The sequence below is a fragment of the Mytilus galloprovincialis genome, chromosome 7, assembly GCF_965363235.1.
Source record: "Mytilus galloprovincialis chromosome 7, xbMytGall1.hap1.1, whole genome shotgun sequence".
In the NCBI taxonomy this organism is placed as follows: domain Eukaryota; kingdom Metazoa; phylum Mollusca; class Bivalvia; order Mytilida; family Mytilidae; genus Mytilus; species Mytilus galloprovincialis.
Window position 1 is genome coordinate 69,584,004 of NC_134844.1, and position 15,631 is coordinate 69,599,634.

Below are 15,631 nucleotides of genomic sequence, written 5' to 3' on the forward strand. Positions count from 1 at the left end.
AATACATCTACGAACTACCAGGATAAATAGACACTTTAAATTGTACAAAAAACGATACATTTTCTGAAACAATTTCATGTTTTAATTTTCCGATTGAACTCACTGACAATGCCCAGTTGCAATGTTAATCATTGTTAATGGTGGATAATGAATGAATCAATGTGTGACAAGGGCACACTCTGGAATTCATATACAACTAAAGAACTAAGTTTTGACCAATGCTCTAGGTACCTTAAGAGAAAATCAGAGCTCGGTTAATAGTTCCATATAATAAAGCCTCAACCTCACGGTACTTTAAATGAACGAAGTCATATATTTCAGAAGAAGAAATTAACTTGACTAGTTGAACTAAACAAGAACATTGAAAGACAAAACATATTTTTTTCTCTTTTATTTTCTAAAATATATCCGAATTAATCTTATTTAAAAAGATGCACATATGCATATCAAGCACATTAACACGGCAATTCAACATTCTTACATTTGTGGTAAAAGCACCAAGTATTCAATAACCAATTCAAAAGTTTTTTTGTATATTTATTTTTTTTATACATTAGTGTCTGTTGTAATAATGTAAAATAGAAATATTGTCACTGCCTTAATTTTTTGGTATATATCATCAAAAATATGTTTTAAGTGAAACAATTACAACAGAACGGCAAAATAAACATAACGTCATCGCTATGTAAGCCTCAAATCTTCCATGATTTACATTTTCACTACCATTTAGCATATTGCCACCATAAACAAAGTCGGTGACCTGTATCAATCAAACGCAAATTTGTGTAATATTATTTTATCGATTATAAAAAAAGAATAATTGCATTTTTAATAAGAAATTATGTTATTTAGGAGGAAGGTTTAAACCATTTAATATGCTTTCTTTTCAAATTTGCACACGTATCTAAGGAATTTATTGGAAATGTGTCAGACAAAAAACAATCAATGCATTGTTTTTTAGCAAACATTTCAAGTTAAACATACAAAAGCTTTATGCTATATTTCATTGAAAAAAATCAGTGACATGACCAATTCACTAGAACTTGAATATTTTTTATAAGATTTTGAAAAGTTTCTAATATTGTGGCCATAATTTTGCAAAAACTGATATGATTCATTGTAGACGTTAAAGTAGTTTAATAATTGAAGCTGAAACACGTTGAGTAATATGATATAAAAACTTACGTTGGTGTAATTTTTCTTTTACATATGCAAGGATTCCTTTTAGGTAAACGCCGTACTACATATCCTTTTATACAATGGCCTTAGCGAAGAAAAATATTGCTGACTTCTTATTCGTCTTTAGTTTTTAATGATTATAGACATAATATCTGTGTACTTTCCCATAATATGTTTGACTGAGGAATAAACTCAGCTATACACGTTTCTGATTGAGTCAAAACATCGTAATACAACGATTGATCGTAAATAATACTGACATATTTGTTGTTTTTGTAAAAAAAATATTTATATTCATGAAATTACGAAAATCTACACGTCTTCTGGTAAGAACCATTCACAATGTACTAAATGGAATAACATTGAAAGCTTATATAAAACCAAACACAAAACAAGTAGTTCCTAATTTTTTTTTACAGGAACACATGAAACAAAATCAACGCAATCACTTTCGTTATATTTTCTTTTTCCCAAATAAAAGAAATACCCAAACCTAACATTAAAGAGTCAATTATAAATCTTAAACATTTTAGTACATATGTCTTCTTTTTCACAACTTTAACTAATACGATGCATGCATGGTATTCAGTGCGTGAAAAAAAACCTGACGTGTTTTATGCACATGTACTCATTAGTTTTCTTACATAGATTGAAATACTATTATCAATACTCTTCAATAATATTTATAAAACTAGTAACGCAAAAGATGAAAAAAAAATGTATGTCAAGAATAAAGTGCGAACTTTACAGGATTTAAAATGATACACTGCAAGCACTCCATGTAATTGATAACAACATATATTGATATTTTAAGAGTTGGTATAGAACTATAATCGATAATGGTTGCCCAAAATCAAAATTAGGTTTACTGTGATATTCAAAAAAGATTCAACAGTACTGAAATTACAGAAATTGTTGTTTATTTTCATATGATTAAGACAAATTAATTCAATTTGTTCTGGAGCTGAAATGTGAGTAACTGCTTGTAGTGCTTTGATAATATATGTTTATCATTGTCAGTTTGCTTAGTGTTGTATGTTACTTATTCTTACACCGGAATTGGACTTTTTTATGATGAGTTTTACTGTGCGATTTACTGTATGTTTGTGTATTCAAAATTAGCCAGAAGCCAGAAGGGAGGTTTAAGACTTCATAAAACATATTTAACCTCGCCGTATTTTTGCGCCTGTTTTTAGTCAGGAATCTCTTTCATGTCTAGTTAGTTCGGTAAGGGCCGCATTTGGGTCCTATTATCAAGATGAAAAATGGTTTAAATTGATAAAAAGACATGCAAAGTTAGATATAACTATTTTCTAAGTTTTATTGCAAGCCTTTAATTAATAAATCAAAAAAAAGGCCAAACATAGCAGTTTCGGAGTTTAACCAAATTTAGGTCTATGAAACAAACCTCAAAATCGTGGACAAACTTACTCATTTGTTAATATTCAAGCGATATGTTTTAAATGTTATAACACACACTACACAAACTATGCTCAATTGTTAACACATACACCTAATGTTCCAATTTAAAAAAAAATAATAATAGAAAATTTACCCGTTTTCATAAAAATCAATTTGAGTGCTTTTTGGGAAGTCGTGCATATAACGCGAGTACATATTTCTAGAAAAAATACAATACTATATGTAAGATTTTTGTGTTTGTATTTGCTGATAAAACAATCAGTATATTTTATTGCTTTTAAGTTAAACCGGTATAAACATGAAAAACATTCTACAATACTCAACATTGAAATTATAATTTCGAATACGCTCATAACTATCTAACATTTTTTTTCGAGATGAATACGTTCAACTACAACTGAACAGAAATCTGCTACCTAAGTCCTGATGGATAGAAAACTTTAACGCATTTTCGCATACCTTAATAGCGATATCAACTTTTTCTTGTACAGTTTGGAAGTATTTGGATACGATAATCCCATTTAAGAATCAACTTGTCTTCGTTGCAATTTATGATTTTTTTTTCAATTTGTATAGTTTATGCGATCCCTATAAAAATATCTGACAATGTACGGTTTACATTTAGGTAACATATTCGTTGTTACTTATTGTATATTTGATTACGTAGTTTGAATTACACTTATTATTGGATTTTCAAGCAGTCTTTCGATCAATGTGTTTACTTATCGATTGCAGTAAATTTATATGCTTTCAGTTATCTCGCTTGAAATTAAAATACTATTCAGAAGCTTTTCAGACTATTCAGTATGTATCATATGTGAACAGGTATATTTCACCTATCAAACAGTCTTTTCATAGTCTAAACTAATCTCGATTGACTGGTCAGTACTGAATTAACCACAGTGGATAAATCTGAATATTGACTGAAAGATTAAAAAGAGTTTATGATTTATTGCAGTTCAACATGACCATTTCAGATCAAAATTGGTTTCCAAATATAAAGAATGCATAGAAGTCTATCAACAAATTTGAAATAGTTATTTTTATATCTTACATATTAACAATCCTGGTTTCTCAGGTTATATCAATGTGTGTGACTTGCTTGGTCCCTTTTTTAATATACGAACATAACTATCCCACAAATACTTATGTGTATGCACTAAGCCAAGCATAACAGAGGGCCAGATACTAAAGATACTAATGTAATATTCAAAGTCCATGACAAACTGTAAATGCAATAGCTTAAAAGAAATTAAAATATAAAAAAACCAGCAGTATACAAAATACTACCAAGACAACTAATATACAACTGGGGTGACCTCAGATACTCTGAAAGGATTTGCAGCTCCACTTGAGACATGTGACACCTGCAGTTGTCCAGAATGTTTTACATTAGTTAGTCAACTAACGAAAAAATATTCGGAAATAATTAGCAGGGTGTGCTGCCAGACGTACAATGCCCAAGCAGAGTTTTAAGGTAGAGAGACTGAAATCCACATTATATTAGTTTGACAGACACTTTCACAAACTGGTTGACCAGTAGGAAGCCTTTTCGTGACATATGCTTGCGGTTTTCGATCTTATATAACAATACGTTTTAGTATTTTTACTGCGTGTAAATTTGCAGTGTGTGTGATGTTTGCATAGTAGGAGACATATGTAACATGTCATGTTGATGCACCTGGTCTCGCTCTTGCGAGTCTCTCAGTTTTTTGTTTGATACTTTGATGTTTTCTTGTTTTAACTAGTTTACGATACTTGAAATATGGTCAGCTATTGTGTCTCAATTGAAAAGGGTAAGATAACATGATGGATAGTATTATTTTGTAATCAACCTAAAATTGGAATTCGAATCATTTAAGCATCATTGCTGTTTAAGTCTTAACGAATATAGTAAATTCTTCAGACTGGTTAAATTTGTATTGTCAGTGTCACCTCAACAAGACTTTTATTTATGAAAAATTTACATTTATCGCTTCTTACAAAAAGACAGTATTGAATAGTTAAAAAACAAAACTTCAAAATGAAAGTCCAGAAGAACTGACATTATCAACCTCTATCAATCAAAGGAATAATTGAGAAATACTTTATCGAAGAAAATGGTGACTTACACCTGATGTAAGGGCTAGTTTAGCCTCCTGCTTGTAAGGACTTTGCATATAACTTCGTTAAATTCGTTAATTAATAAAATTGGGAAGACACACATAGATATAACACAGAACTGACTAAAATATTCAAACAAAATGACAATTTAACAAAGAAAGACGCCAAACCAAATGTATAAGGAAAGTTCACTTGTTTGAATATCTATACGGTCATTATATTATCTATGTAATACCATTCTTACAAATATTTTTCTTTAAATCTATTAATTATTCGCTGAAAAAAAACACGAAACATATTATTATCACTCAAATTATCCTAATGACATCCGTCTTTTAATTGCACATTGTCAGTAAGACTAACTTTTAATTGCTAATAATATTTTTGTTTGTCGAAGAAATCTTTTATCTTTCTGTTTTTTAATTGCTAGTATCGTATTGATAATAATAGAAACAGATGCTAAATAGCAGGTCAATCTCCGTGCAAACATTTAATTACAAGGTATAACAATCAATCTTCGATTACTTTGATACAATTAGAAATAAATCTTTTTTTTCTGCTTATCAATATCCCCAACATACACAAGAATCGAAAAAAATCAGACTTACAATAAAAGGACTTGTTCCTTCTTACCCACAATTCTAATTTGCACCACATCGTTATAGTTAAGAAATGAAAAAAAACTACTTTTTAGTGAAGGTGTAAAAAGAAAAAAAAAAACATCATTCAAGATTATTTGTTTTTCATTTTTTAAATAATATTTACCTGAATTACATTTCATACTTCAGCGTACAGTGTTTTTTAAAATATAAGTATCATTAAAATAAATTGTTACACCAATGAAGATGTTGACAAATGACACAGATACACATTTAATTGCACCCACAGTAAAATCATGAATTAAAAAATTTAAAGAAATATACAGCACGTACTTGTAATCCAAGGGGATCTAAATGTTTGTTATATGTGTTATAGATCAATTAGTTTACTAGTTTGAAATACACTAAAAAGAATGTATTTGTCAGTAAGGTTTGCGCCTGTAGTTGTCTATTAAGAATGATGATATATTTTTATCAATCACTATTAAAGATTACATATTTATGTGATTTTGTTATGAATTGTAAATATGTGTTCATAAATGTATATAAAAAGACGGAAGATACCAACGCGACATTCAAATTTGTTCAGTAAAAGAGGAACTGAAATTGCCATGGTATTAAAGGAAAAACGAAATGACTAGTAAGTCCACGCATCGCAACAAAGAATACCCGAAATCGAAGCAACGTGAATATCGCCAAAAATATACGACATACAATTGAGGATGTAAATAGGGAATGTGTCAGATAGACAGCAACCCGACCAACGTGCAGAAAACATCCGAAGGCCACCAATGCACAAGAAACAATATCACACGTGAATAAAAAACAAGATTTAGACACGTAATTATTATCTGGAAAATAATGAAATAATGAAAAACAGCGATATAGTATTGAAAGATTAGTTAATGAAAGTTATTCATTTGATGTACGTTAGCGAAATATATATTAATTGTTCGAACAACATTGACAACTTTGGTTCGACTAAAACAGTTACATACACTAATTTTGTCTGACTATTCAATGTGTATGGCAATAATGTTTATAGTGCAAAACCAAATTATGAGTCAGTCAAAACATAATCTTGATGACGATTTAACTAGTTAATCTTTTTCAGCTTACGATTCGAAGCTGATGTACTGAACGACAAACTAGTCAGCAGCAATTTTTCACAAATCGAAGTCTGGCTATCGATAGGTTGCTTACAATCATACCAGTTTGTTCCTGTTTGTATCCATTCATTTCGAGATTCATTTTGATATGTTACTACGACTGTATCAGCTAATTGTTAAATAAAATGAGTAACAACCAAAGATCAATGTATCAGGAACAGGCTCTGTGGGTTTTAACTTTCAATTGTCTTCACAGCTTGGTGGTTAATGTAAACTATGAAAATTAGCGTCACATATATGACATGCTCATATTAGAATAAGAAAGCCGTAATAGACGACATGACTTGCAAAGTCTGTCAGTACACGTAAACTTGTATATTAGATTAATAATCTAATTTAATTGAAAGCAAATGGGCTGGTGCTTTTTGAAACAAAGTAGAAAAAGGCCAAGCTTGATGTCGAGTTTCATATATTAACCAGAGGGACAACAAAACCTATCGGTTTGGTTTTGAATTTATTTCTGGTTAACACATTCAGACATTGGTTAACCTTGGTGGACGTAATTTCCCCAAATCAGTCGATATTCTTACAGAAAACAACATAAGTGCACCTTACCTATTACCGTTACAAGTAAAGCTCACCAGTTTTCCGATGTATGTTATGCTCACAAAAGAAATAATAATCACACTAAAAAAGTGGTTCGGCCTAATAGATATAATGATATGGGTTTATATTGCACAGATCTTGAACAAACTATTATTTTGGCATTGCCAAATAAAATAAATAAGTATGGTTTCATAAATAAAGTACTGTACCTGCACTAAACACGTATCATGAATAATGAAATGCATCTATAAACAATATGAATTGTTTTGCACATGGCACATGTCTCTGGAATATCCTGTCTTTGTAATGTTTGCATTTTCTATGGAATAAAGTTTTGGTAGTTACGTGTAATGGTGGCTGTGCGGCTGTTCCATAATTTCAGTTTTCATTGTTGTTTATACAACAAAAAGAAGATGTGGTATAATTGACAATGTGACAACTGTTCACAAGAGACCACATGACACAGAAATTATTTAACTATAGGTAACCGTACGGCCTTCAACAATGAGCAAAGCCCATACCACATAGTCTGTTATAAAAGGCTCCGAATATTTTAACAAGAAGAAAAGAAATGTACACATGTGAAAACCTAATATAGCCAAAACATTTATTTCTCTGGTACCTTTGATTACTTTTAACTATTCTGAAAATGTTCACACGTACATGTAATTAGAAAACGTAATTCATTGTTTCTGGTTTAGTTATGTCTCTTAACAGAAGAAAGTTTGTTTAGCCATATTACATGTATAAGTAATGTTTCAAAAACTTTCAGCATGTATTTATCTGTATTCTGTCTACGTATATATCATGTATATACTTAACATAAATATAATGTTATCATTATTGCAGAGGAGATATAGTCAGAGTAAAACCAATATGAATACCTTAGAACACAAATGAAACAAAAGGTGACTAACACCTGCAAGAAAATCCGAAGGAAGGTGATACACAGAAAACAGCAACAAGATTTGCTTTTATAGGACAAATGCATGTTTGAAAACGACTGTTGCTCCACTTTCAAATGTTTTAGATATAGTCAAATTTATAATGTACAAGTAATAAAACAATGATCATAACTGATCAAGTTATAATATTTTGGTGTAACTCTGATTGATGGTTCGTATCTTCGACAAGTAAACATGATTACTGCCAAGGTAAAAGTCATCACATACCTTATACGTAACAAAAACAAAATAGAAATTAGAAAAATCGAAGAAAAATAAGTTAAAGAGATACAAAAAATGGTTTTAACTGAATGACATCATACTCCAAATTATTCCAGGCGCAACAGATCGAAACTTGACTTTGTCATATGTTTTTTAAACAGTGCTAACATAGCTTTCAAAAGAGATCAGAAGAGGTAATAAGTGCCGATTAAAAAAACAAATCACCACCCAAGTCACTATGTTAACATATTAACACAAGTGAGCATACACTGAACGAATAAATTGTATCTATATCACAATATTAATAAAAAATCAATAAAATAAGAAGTGATATGTTTAACAATTTTAGAAAGAGAACCATAACCATTAACACACACTTTGGTATATGTAGTCCACACTTTTGAATGAAAGCGATCTTGAAAAAATGCATCAAGTGAAGCAGAAACGATTAACACTAATGTCGTGCAATCATAAATATCAATTCAAAAAATTAAATGAAGATTTGTTCAACCTCGAAGAGTCATATCTCATTTCTACCAATACCCTCGTGAAATATGAAAATTCTTGGGTGAACAATTTTTTATATCTTAATAAATGTATATTAAGTCGATGCATTTACGGCAAATACACTAGTCGGGAGATACAGTTGCAACACAGTTTAATACATTAGCCGGGAGCTAACAGTTGCAACACAGTCCAGGAAAAGCAGCACAGCAGATTGGAGTGGCTTGTGGATAAACACATACTTCAAAACTACTGCCTAAAATACATAAAACACCGTATACATATATTTTTGCTAAATTGTATGGCGGGAATATTATTTTACGATATTGAAAGGACAACGATTATGAACATTATAGAAATTACTTTTAAAATAATTAATAGAATAAAAGACAGAAGTTAACAACATAAATAAAAGCATAAATCGACCATGCTGTTTATGGACATGTTCAACCCTGTATTCGTTTCAATACACACTTATTGTATGTTTTAATCCTAGCTGTCTTAATTGACGGTGCTAACAAAAATAAAATATTGCTCTGTGGGGAAAATATATGGCGCAAAGAATGAAAGAGCATGAAACTTATTCGTTTTCATTATTTGTTGTTTTGATTAAATTCGGCATTGATTTAATGCGATTTCATAATTATTTGTGCTTTTGAAATGTATACAAAAAGTATCACAACAATAATGGCAGGACAAAATTAGAAGGAAAGTACATGTCCAAAAAGAATATGGAAAACAATCAACACACATGCCTACGTACTTTGAGTTGGGTATACACACTAGATAATTTGTTTTCAAACTCGGATATCTGTCTTTAACGTCATAATATCTCCTGAATTATATGTCTTTTAATTGTATTATTTATCTTCAGCGTTCTTTCTTGACCGTCAAAATATTTCATCAAATGTGTTTTCTGAAGAATTGATATAATATTGTTATAGGAATGTGGTAATATGTGTAATATGTGTTAATCTAATTATTTCTGAATTTATATCTAATTATTCAGAACAAACTCGCATTTGAAATAAACTCATCATAGATACCAGGATTGAAATTTTATATTAACGCCAGACGCGCATTTCGTCTTCAAAAGACTCATCAATGACGCTCGAATAAAAACAATTTTAAAAGGGCCAAATAAAGTACGAAGTTGAAGAGCATTGAGGACCAACAATTCCATAAAGTTTTGACAAATATAGCATGTATAGCTAAGGTAATATATTCCTGAGGTAGAAAAGCCTTAGTATTTTAAAAAAGTTTTGTTATTAGTTTACCTATAATTATAAACATATCAATGATATTTATGAATATGCTACTTATTTTCGAGCTTCTAAAGCTGCATGCCTTTAGACGTCTGTCGGAATTTTTATGGTATTAGGTTGTTCTTTTATTGACGTTGTATTCAAATAAATATTTATTCATATAATATTTACAAATGCAAAGGTTACAACATCACTAAGTTGAATTGCTTAAAAGGATGATGCAACAGGAATCTAGCTGTAAGTTACAAATTAAAGAATACAATAAAACAGAGAATTAATAATTAAATAATGATATCGTACAATATTTTACATACAGGATAATTTTAAATGGCATTTGTTACCTGTTTGAAGCGACTACAAATGGAATGTATATGTTGATACAATGTACAATGTATGGTTGTCTTTTTTACTGCAACACAAATATTCCATCGGGAATATTTAACGTTAAAAAACTAAATTTTTAATAGAGAAAAGATGACGTAGATACTCCTAGGAGCTGTTAGTATTATTTGTGTCGTAAAGACAACTCTATGGAACAAATTATCATAAACAAGGTGTTATACCGTCAGTGACTCTACACAGGTATACGGTCAACGAAACTTTTAATGATTATTTTAGCCTAAAGCTATGTGTTGGTTTGAAATTTATTTACTCTAGTGTCTAATATAAATGTTAACATTGTGTGTAAGCGTTCTGGTAGACTATGCACACTCGTTCACACTCGGTTCTAGAAATATATACAATACAATTATTTTGTAATAGTATGAAATTAGAACTTTTAAAAAATGTTTAAAATAAGAAAGTTTACGAGAGAACTATGATGAAATAATAAAACAAAGGCTTAAGATAAGGCGGAAAAGCATGTCAATATACAGTCGCTTATGAAATAATGTGTATGTTATTGAAATGTTTTTTTTCATTGACTGTGACTTTACATTAAGAGAAATATGGAACAAAATTTAAGAAAATGAAACAGCTGGAATGTGATTGACGGGTGCATGCCAGTTAAATATGACTTTTAATAAGACAAAACTGAGATGAGGTTTTCCTAAGACTACATTTTACGCGTCATCAGTATACAATGGTAATATATCAATACCACCTTTTCAACTGAACAGTTCAATTAAATTTGTAATAATATAGTATTGGATATTTCTGACAGATTTCTTCTAGAGATAAGAAAAACAAATATTTGTATCGATATTCTAACTATTCATGTTTGGAGTGCATCGGGAAATTTCTAAATATAATGTATATGCGTAGCATACAAATCTGAATATACAAAATATACTGTTTAACGTGTGCATCTTTTATAAAAAAAAAAAAAAAAAAAAAAACATGTTTGACAACCTAATCATCAGGCATATTGTTTCTTTTTCATCAATTTCCCCCCAAAAAATGCATCTTGCGGGGTGAAAGTATATTTGTGCTTTTTATGGTGAACCTTCCATTATTAATTCAATTATGAAGAAGTTTATATAAACAAAACAATAGTGTTGGGACAATGACCTATTGAACTTATCTAAAACAAAAGATGTGTCCTTCCTTTAACCTTGAACATGCACTGGTTATAGGACCGATATGTTTAAAATTTGTAATTGCACTTGCATACTTTATTTTGTTTTATTTACTACATCCGTTACTGTAACATGATCGCTTGATGTCCTGTCAAGTGTCAAAAATGACACTATGTATTTAAAAAAGAAATCTATGAATATTCACTACAATTTTTTTTTTTTTTTTTTTTTTTCTGTAATTACTATGTTATTTTAAATAGAAAAGTGTACATTGATATATTCAAATACGCTAAAACATTACACAAATATCAAGCTATTGTCAAACTATTAATTATGAATATTATATTAGACAATAACAGTATGCAACCTCCTTCTGGGAACGACAAAATGGAATAGAAAAACGAAAACAAATGAATAAAAAGGGATACCTTTAGAGATAAAGGTTGACAAGTCAACAAATGTATTCATCACTGATTTACCAAATGAATACGATCTGTGTCTCAACTCACGTGAAACATATTTTCACGATCTTCATTCTTCATAAACATGTTATTATACAGTCAATTCATCTAAAATTTATCCCATTGTGTCCTATTCCCGATTGTGACATTTTGACTAATTAGAAATTCACATGCGGTAGATGCATGCATAACAGTAGAGCTTTGTTCAGCCAACGCAACCGGCAACACTCAGGTTGTGCTTGATATTTTTCAGCTTATCGATCTATAAGATATAAACATCGGTAAAATGATGTTGCTTTAACTTACATCTTTGTGTACAATATGAATACATGTACCTTCAATCGGTTCATAGATTAACATGATATTTTCTGTTAAATAACAAGATATTACACTTAACTTGACATGTTTAGCCTTTGACGTAATTTCTTCATTTAAATATGTAATACAGGTCAGGTTTTGAATTGTATTTTATTATGGATGTTTTTTTTAAATTGTTCAATCTTGAAGTACAAATTTTAAATAACATGAACTATCAATCAACCTCTCAATGTTCCGCAGACACATCAAAAAAGATTTTAATATCATCATGTGATCATTGGAATAAACAAAAACAAAATATAAGGAGATAACTTTACTTGAAAGGTCAACGTCGCAATACAAAAACAAGTAGTTGAAAGGAAATGGATAACACCATGATCAAACGAAACGCAGCAAAAATAAAATAAAAGTAATTGACATGTATTGTTCATTGTTCTCCTCAGCCAATTCAATTGCTGGCAGCATTACCCCAACCATTAACAGAGTTTAAGCCATTAACAAACATTCCTTTACTTGTTTAAAAAGAAGGACACAAATCATAACTATTTGATGGGGTTCACATGTTTTACAAAGTTATCATATGTGAAACGGACACCTTTTTTTCTGTAATTGGCTGTTACAATGACATTTCAATTACTTTTTTCAAAAAATATTTAACTGCAACCAGGTTTGGGTAGTATGACGTTTGATACAAAAATGACAAATGGTTTATTGCGAATAAAAGTTATGACGACTAATTCGTTAATTGTTGTTTACATGTTTGCATTTATTATTACAATTTTTGAAAAAAAATCTGCTATAGATTTCGCAACACCTGAGATCATTTCCAGTTTTTGGTAGGGTTCGTGGTTCTTAGTGTATAGTTTTTTATAATTTGCCTATTTATCTTCTTCTTTTTTTTTTGCTCTTAGCAATGTCGTTGTCAGTTTGTTGTCGATCTATGAGTTTGATTGTTCCTCTGGTATATTTCTCCACTCTGTAAAAATGGTAGAAAATGCAAGATTAATTATTGCTATTTTCGAAACGTACAGTTGTGTGTATCGAATATGAGAATGAAAGTTCTTATTATTGCAAAACTCACAAACATTGTTAGAAAACAGAAATTTGTTTGCAAAAATTATCAAATAGGAATGCATTCATATATAGCTTCGTCGTTTTGTTTGTATCCTTTTCCTTTATGTGGACTGCAAAGTAGACACAAACAGCTGTAAAATATATTTTTTAGTAATTTGAACATAACTCCTACCAGGTTCAATCCACCATTTTCTAGATAAGAAAATGCCTGTACCAAGTCAGGAATATGGCAGTAGTTATCCATTCGTTTGATGTGTTTGAACTTTTGATTTTGCCATTTTATTGGAGACTTTCCTTTTTGAATTTTCCTCGGAGTTCAGTATTTTTGTGATTTTATTTTTTACTTCAAGCAGCAGATGCAGGTTACCAGTAGAATATATATATTACAATGTTGCTTAAAAATATCATTTGACTTGGTATACATTGTTCATTTCCGGGCCTTTTAAAACCTACTATGGTTTGATATTGCTTAGTTTTGAAGACAGCAACACAACCTATATCTTCATGCCTTATATATCATGTACTGCAGTACGCCGCTAGATTAAAACTGACGTGGAAAGGTAACACACGGCCAGCGAAAGCTCTTTTTTTGAGAGCCCAGGTGGTCGTGTGGTCTAGCGGGACGGCTGCAGTGCAGGCAATTTGGTGTCACGATATCACAGTAGCATGGGTTCGAATCCCGGCGAGGGAAGAACCAAAAATTTGCGAAAGCAAATTTACAGATCTAACATTGTTGGGTTGATGTTTAGACGAGTTGCATATACATTATGTACACAGCCATGTATCACCATCATTGATGGCGATCCGATGGATACATCTGTTGTCGGGTTGTCACTGACTCAGACGTACTTATAAATATAATTATTTTCTGTGACTGTCCTTGCTCTCACCAACAAAGATTTTACAAATACAGTAGTATACATATATATATATATATATATATATATATATATATATATATATATATATATATATATATATATATATATAACTACTGTATTTGTAAAATCTTTGTTGGTGAGAGCAAGGACATATTAAATAAGTGAATATATATAAGTTGAAATATTAAGGAATATTTAATTAATAAAGATTGAAAAATATTTAATTTGAAATTGAAAATATTTTCAAAATTTATAACAACTATTAACATATTCATTATGCGCGCAAATGTAATCAAAAGCTGCGCGCAAACGTAAAATTATTTAGTCCCCAAATGCGCGCAAAGTTAATGCGCCCTATGTATTTCCGACTGTGGTTTTTATTGCATTTGGAAAAACATATCAATCTGATGAGTTACAGAAAATTATAATTTAATCAGCAATCTAAGGCTATATTTCATCTATATTTCTCAACCTTATCATATATTTTTGAGTTTGAAAAAGTTCTATTTTCCAGCAGCTCATCCCTACCACTCATTACATAGTAAGTCCCCTCCCCACGAATAGGTAATAACCCATAGAATGGCAAATGGTTTTCTCTTTACGCACAATCAGTTCAGTGTTTAAACAGTAAGACAATTCTTAGACTAATTAGCTATAAAATTACTACTTTCTTTACGTACAATCAATTCAATGTTAAACAATTGGAAAAGGTTATCAGATAATTAGCTATAAAATGAATATTTGCTTTACGCACAATCAATTCAATGTTAAACAATTAGAAAAGGTTATCAGATAATTAGCTATGAAATTACTATGTTTTTTCCGCACAATCAATCCAAAGAAAATTGCCTTTTTAACTTTTTTGATTCGAGCGTGACTGATTAGTCTGTTGTGGACGAGATGCTCATTTGGCGTATACAATTTTAGTCCTGGTAACTTTGTAAGTTTATTGATCAATAGTTTTAGAATGGTTGTCGTCACTGCGTACAATCAATCCAATGTTATAACAATAAGAAACGCTGACCAATGCAGAAAAAAAAACAATATGAAAAGCTAATTAGTAATTGTAATTTGCTGTAGGATGACTCTTTTCCTTAATCACAATCAATCCAATCTAAAACAATAAGACAAGTATAAGGTAATTAGCTATGAATGAGTGTCTTCATTACGAAAAATCTATCCAATATTAAGATTTATTTTTAACGAAACCACAATACTTAGTTACTGCTAAGAACAACACCCCATCCATAGTTTTGGTTGATTTGTAGAATCGATATAATGGAGGAGTCAAGAACTCCTTAGTTGTAGATTTTATTCTACTAGTGGCTGCAAATCTACGACATATTACCCCCCCCCCCCGCAAATAAAAAGAACTAGGGATCTCTTTCCTTAGTGCCTGTGTTACGGATGTGATAATATATACTTGC